Genomic DNA, 15,253 nt, shown 5'->3' on the forward strand with positions numbered 1-15,253 from the left:
CCTCTGGAGTAGCCACTAATGCAGAATTAATCCCCTCAGATCTCAGACAGTGGTGGAGAGCTACTCCCACAGAAGTGAGGCAGAGCCCCCAGTGAGGATGAGAAAGCCACTATCACTGAGCATGGGAAGGATGCTTCCACTGGCAAAAGTACTCATCAGCATTCAGGGGTTCAATGTGTCCAGTTTCATCAGGGTCTTCCCTTGCATTCCTAGTCTAACTTTCAGGACCCCATTACTTTTCAGTCAGTGCTCTCTCTATAATGTATGATCTACATTACTCTCACCTACTTGACTGGGAGGTCCTTGAAAATCAAGTGACATGTATTTCTGTATCTTCCAATGCCTAGTACAGAACGCTGAAATTATAGTCAGGGCTCAATAAAGATTTCTGTTGAGTTGAATTTTGCTTCTTACCATAGCTCAGTAGTCCCTTATTTCGCTTTCATAAACTCAGTTTGACAGTCATTAAATCCTTGTTCATGCACCTATCAAAGGTCTTCATCTGCTAGTAGTGTCCTTTAACAGAAAACAGACCTGTTTACCAAAGAAACACATAAAGGACTTGCTTGCTCACATTTTTCTAAGATAATATAAAACTCTTCTAATCATGGATTTTCATTTCTTCCTGAATTAAGGTACCAGTATCCTTGGCAGGATCATTTTTTTTCATCTGATTTTAACTTGTAATTTATTTTTTTCACTTTCATATGTAATAAGTAACTGAGTACCAAATTTATCTTAAAGACTTCTAAAATATACAGACACTAGCTCATCCAAAACAGAATTAAATGTACATGTGGAAACAAAAATGTCTGAAGCACACAAAGCCTCTATAATTGGGTATATTCCTGACAAATCTGACACCATCTGAGCAGCGTTAGAAAAACTTTTCCTCTGTACCATTATGAAGATTAACTGAGCCATTAGCTAAAACTCCAGAGTTTTCTCACAAGGCAATCTAGGTACTCCCAATGTTTTTTTCATATATTTAATAGTGTCAAGATCCTACAGAAATGTCAACTGACAATATCTCTCTGCTGAATAAATATATAACCAAATCCAAAAAATGCTAGCTGTTAGGTGCTGGCACTGACACCAGTAAGTTTTATTCACTTAAGTTCCATTCATTGTGTATAAGTATTTCTACATCTTAACCCCATGTTCTTATCAACTGTTTGAAGGCAACAATCAACCAAATCTCTTCTAAAACACTGAAAATAACATTCTTAATTATGACTCTCAGGTAGTACAAGATGACAAGATGCTAAGTCAGTGAGTTAAATGCTAGGGAAAAAATAATAAGTTCAGCTACCTTTAATTACTAAGGCATTAAAACTTCACAAGTACAAGTCTAAAGATTTTTCACCAAATTGAAAAAAAAACAAAACCTGAGCTTCTACTTATCTTTCTTTACTAGAAAATCCCAATAACCAAGCACTATATTCAGGCATAGCATACTGTAAGCATTCAAAAAATGTTTTCTTACTTTTTGTAATCATTTTGATAATTATATTAATTTTTAAGCATAATTCACAAGCCCTAACAAAATATTTCCTCTATTTAAATTGACCCAATTATATAAGACAGAATGAAATAATTCCAAGTGTCCACACAAGACAAAGAACACAGAGTTTACATAAAGAGTTCACCGAAACAGAAAAACAGCAAGAAAAATAGTAACAATAAAAATATTAAAAACCTGGAGAGGAGAGAAAAAAATCTGATATCTGGAGTTGCCACACTACATATATATAATGTATTTTAAAATATATATACACAACAGACATATATTTATAAATGTCTAGTTTTCAACAAAAATTATCATACATGCCAAGAAACAAGAACATAGAGGGAAAAAAATGCAGTCAACAGAAATTTACTTGTGAGGAAACTCAGGCATTAAATTTATTAGACAAAAATATTAAAATTCACAACTCTAATATGTTCAAATATAATGTCTCAAATCACTAAAGGAAACTGTGCCTAAATAAAGGAAAAATAATAACAATGTTTCACAAAATAAAGAATATTAATGAAAAGACAGGAGTTATAAAAATAAAACATATAAAATCAGGAGTTTATTTACAGGTCAGCAATGGAGAGACAGACATAGAGAATAGACTTATGGACACGGGGAGAGGGGAGGAGAGGGTGAGATGTATGGAAACAGTAACATGGAAACTTATATTACCATATGTAAAATAGACAGCCAATGGGAATTTGCTGTCTGGCTCAGGAAACTCAAACAGGGGCTCTGTATCAACCTAGAGGGGTGGGATGGGGCAGGAGATGGGAGGGAGATTCAAAAGGGAGGGGATATATGTATACCTATGACTGATTCATGTTAAGGTTGACAGAAAACAACAAAATTCTACAAAGCAAGTATCCTTCAATAAAAAAATAAATTAAAAAAAAAAAAATCTAGAGTTGAAAGTACACCGACTGAAATTTTAAAAAATCCACTTGAAGACCTCAACAGCAAATTATGAACTGATAGAAGAAAGAATCGGTGAATGTGAAGATAGGTCAATTGAGATTAACCAGACTGAGCAAAAGGAAAAAGGATAAGGAAAAATTAACAAAGTATTAAAGATCTGTGGATAACCACCAAAAATACTAATGTATGCATAAGCATAATCAGAGTTCCAGAAAACAAGGAGAGAAAGAAAGGGGCAGAAAGACTACTTAAGGAAATAGTGCTAGAAAATTTCACAAATTTGATGAAAAACATTAATCTACATACCCAAGAAGTTCAACAAATTGCAAGTAGGATAAAATTAAAGAGACCCACACTTTAAGGTGTCATAATCAAACTTTCAAATGCCAAAAACAAAGAGAGAATCTTGTAATCAGCAAAATGGAAGCAACTCATCATGTACAAGCAATCAGTGATAAGATTTTTAACCTGACTTTTCATGAACAGCCATGGAGGTCAGAAGGCAATGGGATGGCCCAAAGTGCTGAAAGAGAGATTTTCAACCAAGAATTCTACATCCAGCAAAACTAATACTAAAAAAAAAAAAAAAAAAGAAAGAAAGAAAAAAATGAAAGAGAAATTAACTTACTCGAAGCAAAAACAAAGAGAATTTATCACCAGGAGGTCTTATCTATGAGGAAGTCTAAAAGGAGTAATCAGGCTGAAATGAAAGAACCATACAAAGTGACTGAATCCTCACAAAGAAATAAAGAGCACCAGTAGAGATAACTACACAGGCAAATATAAAAGACACAGGTAAATATAAAAATTGTCTTTTATATTCACCTATGTAAATATAAAGGTATATTTTGGGCTTCCCTGGTGGCTCAGACAGTAAAGAATCCGCCTGCAATGTGAAAGACCTGGGTTTCATCCCTGGGTTGGGAAGATCCCCTGGAGAAGAGAATGGCTACCCACTCCAATATTCTGGCCTGGAGAATTCCAAGGGCAGAGGAGCCTGGCAGGCTACAGTCCATGGGGTCAAAGAGTCAGAGACACCTGAGTGACTTTCACAAAAGGTATATTTGTAATTCTTTTTTCACCTATACAATTTACAAGACAACTGCATAGAGAAAGACTGCAAATCTGTGTTGATGGGCATCAACGTAGAAAGATGTAATTTATGCAATAGTTGCACAACAAAGGAGAAGAAATGGAACTACATAGGAGCAAACTTTTTAAAAATTTGAGATTAAGTTGGTGCTAATTCAAAATGGACACCAAACAGACTGTTATAAAGTCGTTAGTTGTAATCCCCAGGGCAATCACTAAAAAAGTAACTTAAACACAGTGAGAGAAGCAATAAAAGAATTCAAATGGCACACTAGAAAATATCTATTTAATACAACACAAAGCAGTAATGGGATTAAGGAACAGCAACAACAAAAACACTTAAAAATATACAGAAAACAAATACTAGGTTGGTGCAAATGTAATTGCAGTTTTTGCTTGTAGAAATTTGCCATTTGATATTGGAATACATCCTTAAAGAAATGTGGTTATATTAAACATCATTTTAATGTGCAATTCTTTATTTTTTTTTCTACTGACTTATTACTTGCTGTTTGTTTTATATTTACTTTAGACTAGGGAACTGATGTTAGACAAAAAGTAAATTCAAGCAATTTTCTTATCTGAGTTCAAACTGGGAGGTAAAATAGCAGAGACAACTCACAATATCAACAATGTATTTGGCCAGGAACTTCTAACAAACATACGGTGCAGTATTGGTTCGAGAAGTTGTGCAAAGGAGATGAGAGTCTTGAAGATGAAGAGTGTAGTGGCCAGCCACTGGAAGTTGACAACAACCAATTGAGAGACATCATCAAAGCTGATTCTCTTACAACTACAGGAGAAGTTGCCCAGGAACACATCAGCCACTGAGTTGAGTCCTTTGGCATTTGAAGAAAATTGGAAAGGTAAAAGGCTCGGTAAACAGGTGCCTTGTGAACTGACAGCAAATCAAAAAAATCATCCTTCTGAAGAGTCATCTTCTCTTATCCTACACAACAACAATGAACCATTCCTTGATTGGACAGTGGCATGCAAAGAAAAGTGGATATTATACGACAACCAGCACCAACCAGCTCAGTGGCTACACTGAGAAGCTCCAAAACACTTCCCAAAGCCAACCTTGCACCAAAAAAAAGGTCACTGTCACTATTTGGTGATCTGCTGCCAGTCTGAACAACTATAGCTTTTTGAATCCCAGAGAAACCATTACATTTAAAAAGTATGCTCAGCAAATCATTGAGATGCACCAAAAACTGCAATGTCTGCAGCACGCACTGGTCAACAAAAAGGGCCCAATTCTTATCCATGACAACACCTGACCACACACGCACAACCAACGCTTCATGAGTTGAATGAATTGGGCTACAAAATTTTGCCTCATCTACCATATTCACCTGACCTCTCATTAACCAACTACCACTTCTTCAAAGATCTGGACAACTTTTTGCAGGGAAAATGCTTCCACAACCAGCAGGAGGCAGAAAATTCTTTCCAAGAGTTCATCAAATGCCAAAGCACAGATTTTTTTTTTTTCTTTTTTAATTAGTTGGAGGCTAATTACTTCACAACATTTCAGTGGGTTTTGTCATACATTGATATGAATCAGCCATAGAGTTACACGTATTCCCCATTTTTATGCTACAGGGATAAACAAATCTATTTCTCATTGGCAAAAATGTGTTGGTTGTAATGGCTCCTATTTTGATTTAAAAAGATGTACCTAAACCTAGTTATATAATGATTTAAAATTCATGATTCGAAAATGCAATTACGTATGTACCAACTTGACAGTAAAATGGCAAGTATAATCCCTATCTTATCAGCAATTATCTTAAATACACATGTGTTAAACAACCTGATCAAAAGGCAGAAATTTGCAGAATGAAGAAAAAGCATGATCCAACTACGTACTGACTACAAGACACCCTAGATTCAAAGACACAAGTACAATATTGCACACCAGTAGCACATGAAGTATAACTGAATACTTTATTATCACTATGCAGAATGATATACTGTAACAATCCACGGTTTGGAGCAACCATTTCTTAAAAGTCTGTAAGTCAACCAAAAATCTGATTTTCATTCATCCAACATGTAGTTTTTTAGTAATATTCATGTAAACCCCTAAGTCTATCAGAGAAGCACACATACAGTAATGAATCTTGCATAAACATAGCACTGTCTTTCTACAATGGCAGAAGTTTTGAATTCTTATAATACAAAAGTAAAACATCTTGAAATGATCATGTAGACCCTCCTCTACCACAAAATTGGACACAACATTAAAGGCAATTTGACTGGCTTCTTCACTATCTATGCCTGCTTTTGGTAGGAGATGCACATGGTCTATGTTAGCAAGGCTGGTAAAGGGGGAAGAAGGACAGTCTTCCCTGAATACCACTTCATGGAAAAAGTGATTCACACTTTACAAAACAGTAGTTTCTTCATTGATATAATTAGTCTATATGAATATATGTGTTCAACAGCATTATGTAAATGTCAAAATGTTCATACACTTCTAAGGATAAAACGTTTACTAGAATTATAACATGCTGCATTTTAAAGTAGCTAACATTACTTCTGATCTTCATCTAATAAACCTGTGACTTAAAAATAATCTTCTCCTTTCAAAATTTTAAAATTATTATATTCTCTACTAGTGACAATAAATGTATCTCTAATTCTTTAAGTAAAACTACAGCATATAGCTAACAACAGTCTTTCTACTCCTTATTGGAGACTTGACAGGGAAGGGAAGAGGATACAGGGCAAAAAATGTCTAAAATAATTTAAAATTAGACAATATAAAAGGAAATAAATATAAATTTCTACTTGGACATTTTAGAATTAACTGAAACTGTCTCATGTTGATTTATTAAATTGCTTAATGAGCTTATTCTACAAATTAAAATAAGACCAATCCAGAACAAACAGAATATATACAAAATGCTCACATGAACTCCATATTGGTATTGGAGTCTACAAATAAAAACAGTATAAAAAAAGACTTGTGATCAATCCAACTCTACCACTCACTGTTGATACAACCTTGAATAACATTGTTCACCTATCTGAAACTCAGTTTCTTCACCTATTAAATGGGGAAAATACTACTTACCTACAACAAAAGGTTCTGGTTGGAATTCAATAAAACAACATACATAAAGGGTTTCTGCATGATATTGAACACAAGATTTCTACAATCCTTATCAAAAGAACTTGAGCATTTATATTACACAAAATGCATCAGGAATTTTATCTAGATCACTGGCAGCAAAATAATAATGTGGAAGGAAAAGTCATTTACTTATTGCACATGCTAAACCTATAAAATAAATAATATAAACTAGATAAATCTAATAAACTGAGTTTCTGAAATCCTAGGAGTCTATCTTGAAGCAATGCTCAAAAAACTCAACAATATTAACTGCCACCTTTCACTCCAAAATTTATTGCAAATAAAGATCCAGGCAGATAAATTCTGGGAATATAAAATTAAACAAGGGGGCAGTGTATATTAAGAATTTGAAAAAAGTTTATGCATTTTGAGTAATAATCACTTTTTAAAAAATCAACTAAAAGAATTTTATCAGAATTATGCACATAGACTTAATATTAATTCTAATGGGGAAAACAATCATCCAAATGACAAATCAAGAACATACAAGTCAAATTTTCAAGAAATTCATGATGTAGTAAACAATGAGTGTAATGATTAGTGAAAAGGAAAAAATATGACAATATTTACAACTTTGTTTTTTAAAAGTTTTCAAAATAAAAACAAACAAACAAACAAACAAATGCCAGCAAAACACAGCAAGAATTATGTCATACTGATAGAAATGGATTAATTCTTTTCTTTACAGGCTTATTTCTCAATTTCCCATTCTAATCAACTACAATTTCCACAATCAAAAAAATACAAAATTCACTTATGATTTTTAAAAAATTTTCACTAGAAGTTAAAGAAAATTTCCTCAATTTGATGAGAATTGCATTTACAAAAAACCAATAGCTAACTACTTTGTGGTAAAAGATAACATACTTTCCCCACTAAGATGAGAATTAAGGCAAGGATGTCAGCTCTTACTTGTTCTGTTTAGCCTCATCATGAAGGTCCTAGCCAGTATAATGAGAAAATAAAATAAATAAAATAAAAGGCAAATAGGAAAATATGAACTAACTAAAATGGTCTCTACTGACAGACAAGATTGTTTACACAGAAAATTCCAAAGAGTCTACAAAACCTACTAGTGTAAGTGAATTTATTAACAAGGTTGAGAATTCAGGGTCAAAATAAAGTATCAATTTATTTATATAAATAATTGTAAACTGAAATTTTTAAAAAGAATACCATTTACAACAGCACCAAATAAGATGAAACAGTTAGACACATTTTTTTAAATATGTATTAAAGTTTTATGCTAAAAGCTTAAAATATTAATGAGAAAAATCAAGGCTTTATTAACAGATTAGAAACCATTCAGATGTCAATTTTTTTCAAGCAAAATTATAACTTCAATGTGTCCAGAATCAAAATTCCAGGATGCTTTTTTATAGAAATAGGGTGATTCTACAAACATATATGGAAAGAAAGAGCTAAGATACCCAAAATAATTAAAAAGAAAAAAAAAAAATGGGAAGACTCAGACTTCCTAATTTCAAAACAAAACCACAGTTACATTAATGAAGACAGTGTAGTTTTGGCCAAAGGAAAGACACATGGAATGACAGAACAGAACTGAGAGTCCAGGAACATATCTACACATAGAATCAATTGATTTCTGACAAAGGTGCTAAGAAATTTTACTGAAGAAAGGATAGTAAGGATAGTCTTTTCAACAAGTGTTACTGGACAAATTAGGTGTCCACATACAAAAAAAAAAAAGAGAGAGAGAGAAAGAACTTTGACACATATCTTGTACTACATACAGAAATGAATAAAAGGCTGATCAAAACAGATGACAGACCTAAAAGTAAAATCTAAAACTATAAAAGTTCTAACAGAAAACACAGAGAAAAAAAAATCACTGTATCTCTGGGTTACTCAAAATTTTCTAGATAGGACACAAAAGAACAAATCACAAAAGAAAAAAAATGATAATGCAGACTTCTTCAAAATGTACAACTTCAACTCTTTGAAAGACACAATCAAGAAAATAAAAAGACAAACCACAGACTGAAAGAAAATATTTGTCAACATATATGTGATAAAGGAATTGTATCCAGACTTCTTACAACTCAGAAAACAGACCAAAGATTTTAACAGATACTTCACAAAAGAAAACACACAAGATAGCAAATGACAGCAAACGAGCACATGAAAAGATGCTCAACGTACTGCTGTGCTTAGTCGCTCAGTCGTGTCCAACTCTTCGCAAGCCCAGGGACTGCAGCCCGCCAGTCTCCTCTGTCCATGGGGATTCTCCAGGCAAGCATACTGGAGTGAGTTATCATGCCCTCCTCCAGGGGATGTTCCCAACTCAGGGATCGAACCCAGGTCTCCCACATTGTAGGCAGATTCTTTACCATCTGAGCCAACAGGGAAGCTCAACATATTAGCTGATAGGAAAATTCAAACTAAAATATCATTGAGATAGCACTAAACATCTATTAGAATAGCTGAAATTAAAAGTAAAATGAAAAATGCTGACCAGCACGTGGAGAAAATGGAAGCATCAAACAATGCTGGTAATTTCTTATCTTTGATAATTTGTTTTAAACTGAACATTTGCCACATGATCAGAGAATCATACTCCTAGAAATTTAACCAAAAGATGTGAAAGCATATATATACACAAAGACCCACTGAAGAATATACAAAGAAATGTACATGAACGTTTATAGCTGCTTCACTCCTAAATGATAAACACTGGAAACAGCCTAAATATCCATCAACTGGTGAAAAAATAGACTGTGATGTAGACATAAAATGAAACAGGCAGTCATCTGAGTCACTCAGTCGTGTCCAACACTTTGCAATCCCAAGGATTGCATCATGCCAGGCTTCCCTGTCCATCACCAACTCCCAGAGTTTGCTCAAGTTCATGTCCATAGTCAGTGACTATGGACAACCATCCATCTCATCCTCTGTCGTCTCCTTCTCCTCCTGCCCTCAATCTTTCCCAGCATCAGGGTTTTTTCCAAATGAGTCAGCTCTTCACATCAGATAACCAAAGTATTAGAGTTTCAGCTTCAACATCAGTCCTTCCAATGAACACCCAGGACTGGTTTCCTTTAGGATTGACTGGTTGGATCTCCTTGCAGTCCAAGGGACTCTCAAGCGGCTTCTCCAATATCACAGTTCAAAAGCATCAATTCTTCTGTGCTCAGCTTTCTTTACAGTCCAATTCTCATATCCATACATGACTACTGGAAAGACCATAGCTTTGACTAGACAGACCTTTGTCAGCAAAGTAATGTCTCTTTTTTAATATGTTGTCTAGGTCATAACTTTTCTTCCAAGGAGCGTCCTTTAATTCCATGGCTGCAGTCACCATCTGCAGTGATTGTGAAGCCCAGGAAAATAAAGTCTGTCACTGTTTCCATTGTTTCTGCATCTATCTGCCATGAAGTGATGGGACTGGATGCCATGAACTTCATTTTTTGAAGGTTGAGTTTTAAACCAGCTTTGTCATTCTCCTCATTCACTTTCTTCAAAAGACTGTTCAGTTCTCCTTCACTTTCTGCCAAAACAGGGGTATCATCTGCGTATCTGAGGTTATTGATATTTTTCCCAGCAATCTTGATTCCAGCTTGTGCTTCATCCAGCCCCGCATTTCTCATGATGTACTCTGCATAGAAGGTAAATAAGCAGGGTGAGAATACACAGCCTTGACATACTCCTTTCCTGATTTGGAACCAGTCCATTGTTCAATGTGTTCAATGTCTGGTTCTAACTGTTGCTTCCTGACCTGCATACCAGTTTCTCAGAAGGCAGGTCAGGTGATCCGATACTCCCATCTCCTGAAAAATTTTCCACAGTTTGTTGTGATCCACACAGTCAAAGGCTTTGGTATAATCAATAAAGCAGAAGAAGATGTTTTTCTGGAACTCTCTTGCTTTTTTGATGATCCAACAGATGTTGGCAATTAGATCTCTGGTCCTCTGCCTTTTCTAAATCCAGCCTGAACATCTGGAAGTTCATGGTTCACGTAATGTTGAAGCCTAGCTTGGAGAATTTTGAGCATTACTTTACTAGCGTGTGAGATGATTGCAATTGTGCAGTAGTTTGAGCATTCTTTGGCATTGCCTTTCTTTGGGACTGGAATGAAAACTGACCTTTGCCAGTCCTGTGGCCACTGCTGACCAAACTTACTGGCATACTGAGTGCAGCACTTTCACAGCATCACCTTTTAGGATTTGAAATAGCTCAACTGGCATTCCATCACCTCCACTAGCTTTGTTTGTAGGGATGCTTCCTAAGGCCCACTTGACTTCACATCCCAGGATGTCTGGCTCTAGATGAGTGACCACACATCATGGTTATCTGGGTCATGAAGACCTTTTATGTATAGTTTTTCTGTGCATTCTTGCTACCTCTTCTTAATATCTTCTGCTTCTGTTAGGTCCATACCATTTTTGTCCTTTATTGTGCCCATCTTTGCATGAAATGTTCCCTTGGTATCTCTAATTTTCTTGAAGACATTCTCTAGTCTTTCCCACTCTACCATTCAATATCACAATAATCCAAGTTTATGCCCCAACTAGTTATACTGAAGAAGCTAAAGTTAAACAGTTCTATGAAGACCTATAAGACCTAGAACGAACAGCCAAAAGAGATCCTGGAGTACAAAATAAAGCAGGTCAAAGACTAACAGAGTTTTGCCAAGAGAATGCACTGGTCATAGGAAACACCCTCTTCCAACAACACAAGAGAAGGCTCTACACATGGACATCACCAGATGGTCAATACCAAAATCAGACTAATTATTTTCTTTGCAGCCAAAAATGGAAAAGCTCTATACAGTCAGCAAAAATAAGACAGGGAGCCGACTGTAGCTCAGATCATGAACTCCTTATTGCCAAATTCAGATTTAAATTGAAGAAAGTAGGGAAAACCACTAGACCATTCAGGAATGACCTAAATCAAATCCCTTATGATTATACAGTGGAAGTGACAAATAGATTCAAGGAATTAGATCTGCCAGACAGAGTGCCTGAAGAACTATGGATGAAGGTTCGTGACATTGTATAGGAGGCAGTGATCAAGACCATACCCAAGAAAAACAAAAAAAAAAGGCAAAATGGTTGTCTGAGGAGGCCTTACAAATAGGTGAGAAAAGAAGAGAAGCTAAAGGCAAAGGAGAAAAGGAAAGATATAAGCATTTAAATACAGAGTTCCAAAGAATAGCAAGGAGAGATAAGAAAGCCTTCCTCAGTGATCAAGGCAAAGAAATGAAATAGTTACTCAGCAATAAAGCAAAAAAGGGCAAAGCACTGATACATGCACCAAAACAGATGAATCACAAAAGCCTTAAGTGAAAGACACCAGAAAAAAATTTTATTTGTTGTATTAGTCTGTTAATATAACACTCCAGAAAAGATAAAGCTATACGGATAGGGAACAGATCAGTGGTTGCCTGATTTACCACTGAGGGTAGGAAATCAACTACAAAGGAGCATGAGGGAACTTTTTGGAATGATAGAAATGTTCTATGTCTGGATTGTGGTGGTGGTTATATGAATATTGTGCATGTGTCCGTTTAAAGAACAAGATACTAAGGGATTGTTTTTACTTATAAACAATACTTCAATAAGCCCACATTTTAAAGAACAAGATACTAAGGGATTGTTTTTACTTATAAACAATACCTCAATAAGCCCACATTTTAAAAGACAGAGGACATGCTCTTTTGAGAACTATGTTGTTGTTCTTGTTTAATTGCTTAGTCATGTCTGACTCTTTGCAATGCATGGACTGTAGCCCACCAGACTCCTCTGTCCAAGGAATTTTCTAGGCAAGAATACAGAAATGGGATGCCATTTCCTTCTCCAGGGAATATTTGCCACCCAGAGACCAAGTCCCAGTCTCCTACATTAGAAGGTGGGTCCTTTACCCCTGAGCCACCAGCGAAGCTTTGAAAAATATGTTTCAAATTAAATGACAACCCATCTAAATGGGTATTGGGGTGTAGGAGAAACAAAGGGGGAAACAAAAAACTCTCAGAAATATTACAAATAAAAAAACTGATTTATCATTAGAAAGAAGAAACACATTGATACAAAAAGTTACTCCAGTGTGTCCTTTTTACTGTTCTCATTGTTTAGACAGAAAATAAGATTTGATGAGTTTCAAGAAAGACCAAAAGTCACAAGTAACAGATTGATAAAGGAGGCACAATGATTACAAGCTAAAATTTGGAAACACTCACCTAAACATGCCCTTCCCAAGTTATTAATAAAAACGACCTCATCCAACCGAATGCACTTCCACCTCAATTTCTACTATGAAGAACAAGACAATAAACACAGTTTTCTTTATTCATAACCATCCTATATACTTTACAATCGTATATCTATAGCTAGGAATACAAGATAAAATGCCTCTAACTAGGCAAATTCCTATTTGTCCTTTTAAGCTTCAGACTAGCTACTTGGTAACCATCTATCTTCTTTTTTTCCCCCACTGCCACCAAAAAAAAAAAAAAAAATGCTGTCTAAGATTACTTTCTGCAGTTTCTAAGAAAACAGGAGTTTTGAGCTGATCACTCCAATAAGAAGATACATTTTTCCATTTAATAAAAGTTAGGTAAATTGCAACTTTCACCACTTTGTTTTCTTTATGTTTATTCCATTTGGCGTGTACTGTTGCTGGGAAACCAGTTAAGATTTCCCAACTCACGGAACAACCTCCTAGCCAGCCTGCAGGATACCAAACTTTGTAACCAGGGCAATTCTCTACCACACAATTTACTCACTCGCCAGCACTATACAGGTGCACTCTCTGGCATCCTCCCGTTCCATTAACCTTACAGGTACAGTAGTGCTAACCCCCTCAAAGCAACAGAAACTGCAGCAGAAAGCAAATGAGATGAAGGATACAGGTCTCCGATGGCAGAGAACAACGCGAATTTATTGCCAGTCCCCGTCATCCCACCCAACTAAATATTCTGGGAATTAAATTGTAGGGTGAAATGTTAGCCCATCCCCCTGTGACAAGATGAAACGTCAGCCCACCCCCAATCACCAGCACGAAGGCAACATCCAAAATGCCAACCAAAAGCCTTCGTCCAACTACCGCCCAGATAAATATTTAACGAGTAAGGTGGGCATCAGTTCCTGTACAGTTCAGAAGGGGAGATAAGGAGAAAGAGAGTCCTAATTCCTAAGGCGCCGCTGAATCACCTACAGCTGTGGTCAGAACTTGACCCTCCAGGAATCAGGCTGTGCCCCAACTCTCATCTGGGAAGCAAGTGAGAGTAGCAGCAGCAACATCATCCTACCAAAAAAAAAAAAAAACCCACTCAGCGCTGCTTTATTTAATAGAGTTCCCATTCCTTCAAGTGAAGCCAAACATAGGTTTTACGTCCAAAGCTTTGCTCCGCAGTATGCAACAAGGGCAGATGGAAGAAACATCTTTATTGTGGGAGAAGGGGCGCACTGAAGGGAATGAAGGATGCCTCACCACTTGGAAAGTTACCAGCCACTGCCTTCACCCTGAAATGTTACTTTTATTGCAGCCTGTGGCCCAAAGTAACGACAAGGAAATGTGACTGACTGACGGATCCTGTTGGGCTTAAGTCAAAGGGAAAACAGAAACCAGGCGCGATCGGTGAAAACTCGGCAAGGATCAAAGTCACCCGTTCAAGGGAGCTTTGGTGACACAGTAATCACGTGTACTCGTGCGTAGACTTCCGAAAACAGTAGGTTCTGGAACATGCAGGGGCAGAAATTTGCCGGCGAGGGCAAGCACGGGTAGACACCGCCCGCTGGGGAGCGAGGCTCAGCTCCAGCCCGCGGCGGGTCACGCCCCGTGACTCCCCGGCCGAGACCTCCCCGGGCCGGGGCCGTACCCGCCGGTGGCGGAAGCCCGGCCGCGCTCCCCGCCCTTGCCCAGGCCGCCTCAGGGCGCGCCGTCGGCCTCGTGCGGCCCGGGCCCCAGACCCAGGCCCAGAAGGCGAGCGTCCGTTTACCTGCGCCCCGGCTCTCGCCGCTGCCGCCTGCCGCCACTGCCACCACGGCCGCGCTGCTCCCCCACAGCGCAGGTGAGCCACCCCCAGCACACAGCCGCGCACGCGCACCCGGGCGCGACCCAGACCCCGGGGACTGCGGCCCCGGCACACGCGCTGGGACCGCGCACTCACCACCCGGCTTCCAGAGCCTCTGCCCCCGGAAGTTGATTTCCGCCAAGGCCCGCCCAACACCGCGCCTGTCACTCAACGCCCACAAGCGCGTCACGTCTGCCCAGGCCAAGCGCGAGCCCCAGGCCCCATCTTCCGAGGCCCGCCATTCTTGGTTCCTGTGGTCGTCAGAGCGCTTCCGTGTGAAACAGGTTGACTCAGGCGCTACCTCCTGTTGGTTACAGCTTCTTGTTCACTTGAATGACAGACCCTGTTTCTCTGCCTAACCCATACAAGTCAAACCATCCCTGTAATGGCACTCCTGTCTAGGACTTTTTAGGACTGGTCCTGAGAAGAGCAGGCCCTGATTTCTTAACCACCTCCAAGCAGAGTACCCTAAATACTGGAACTGAGTTAAGTGCTCAAGACAAGAGTGGACTAGACAGCGTCTCCTCTTGACCATCAGAACTCTCAAAAC

General features: G+C 37.8%; 1 protein-coding gene across 3 annotated transcripts in view; it reads right to left on the reverse strand.

The window, feature by feature from the left end:
• The window catches only part of CCDC91 (coiled-coil domain containing 91), a 372,640-nt gene extending 357,874 nt beyond the window's left edge, over positions 1–14,766 (reverse strand). For all 3 annotated transcript variants that reach the window (XM_065939931.1, XM_065939919.1, XM_065939910.1), the window contains exon 1: positions 14,629–14,766. The gene's annotated coding sequence lies outside the window, so the exon portion shown is untranslated. The remainder of the gene's footprint in view (positions 1–14,628) is intronic.
• Positions 14,767–15,253: the final 487 nt, after the last annotated feature.

Source organism: Muntiacus reevesi, chromosome 1 (assembly GCF_963930625.1).
Source record: "Muntiacus reevesi chromosome 1, mMunRee1.1, whole genome shotgun sequence".
Taxonomy (NCBI): Eukaryota; Metazoa; Chordata; class Mammalia; order Artiodactyla; family Cervidae; genus Muntiacus; species Muntiacus reevesi.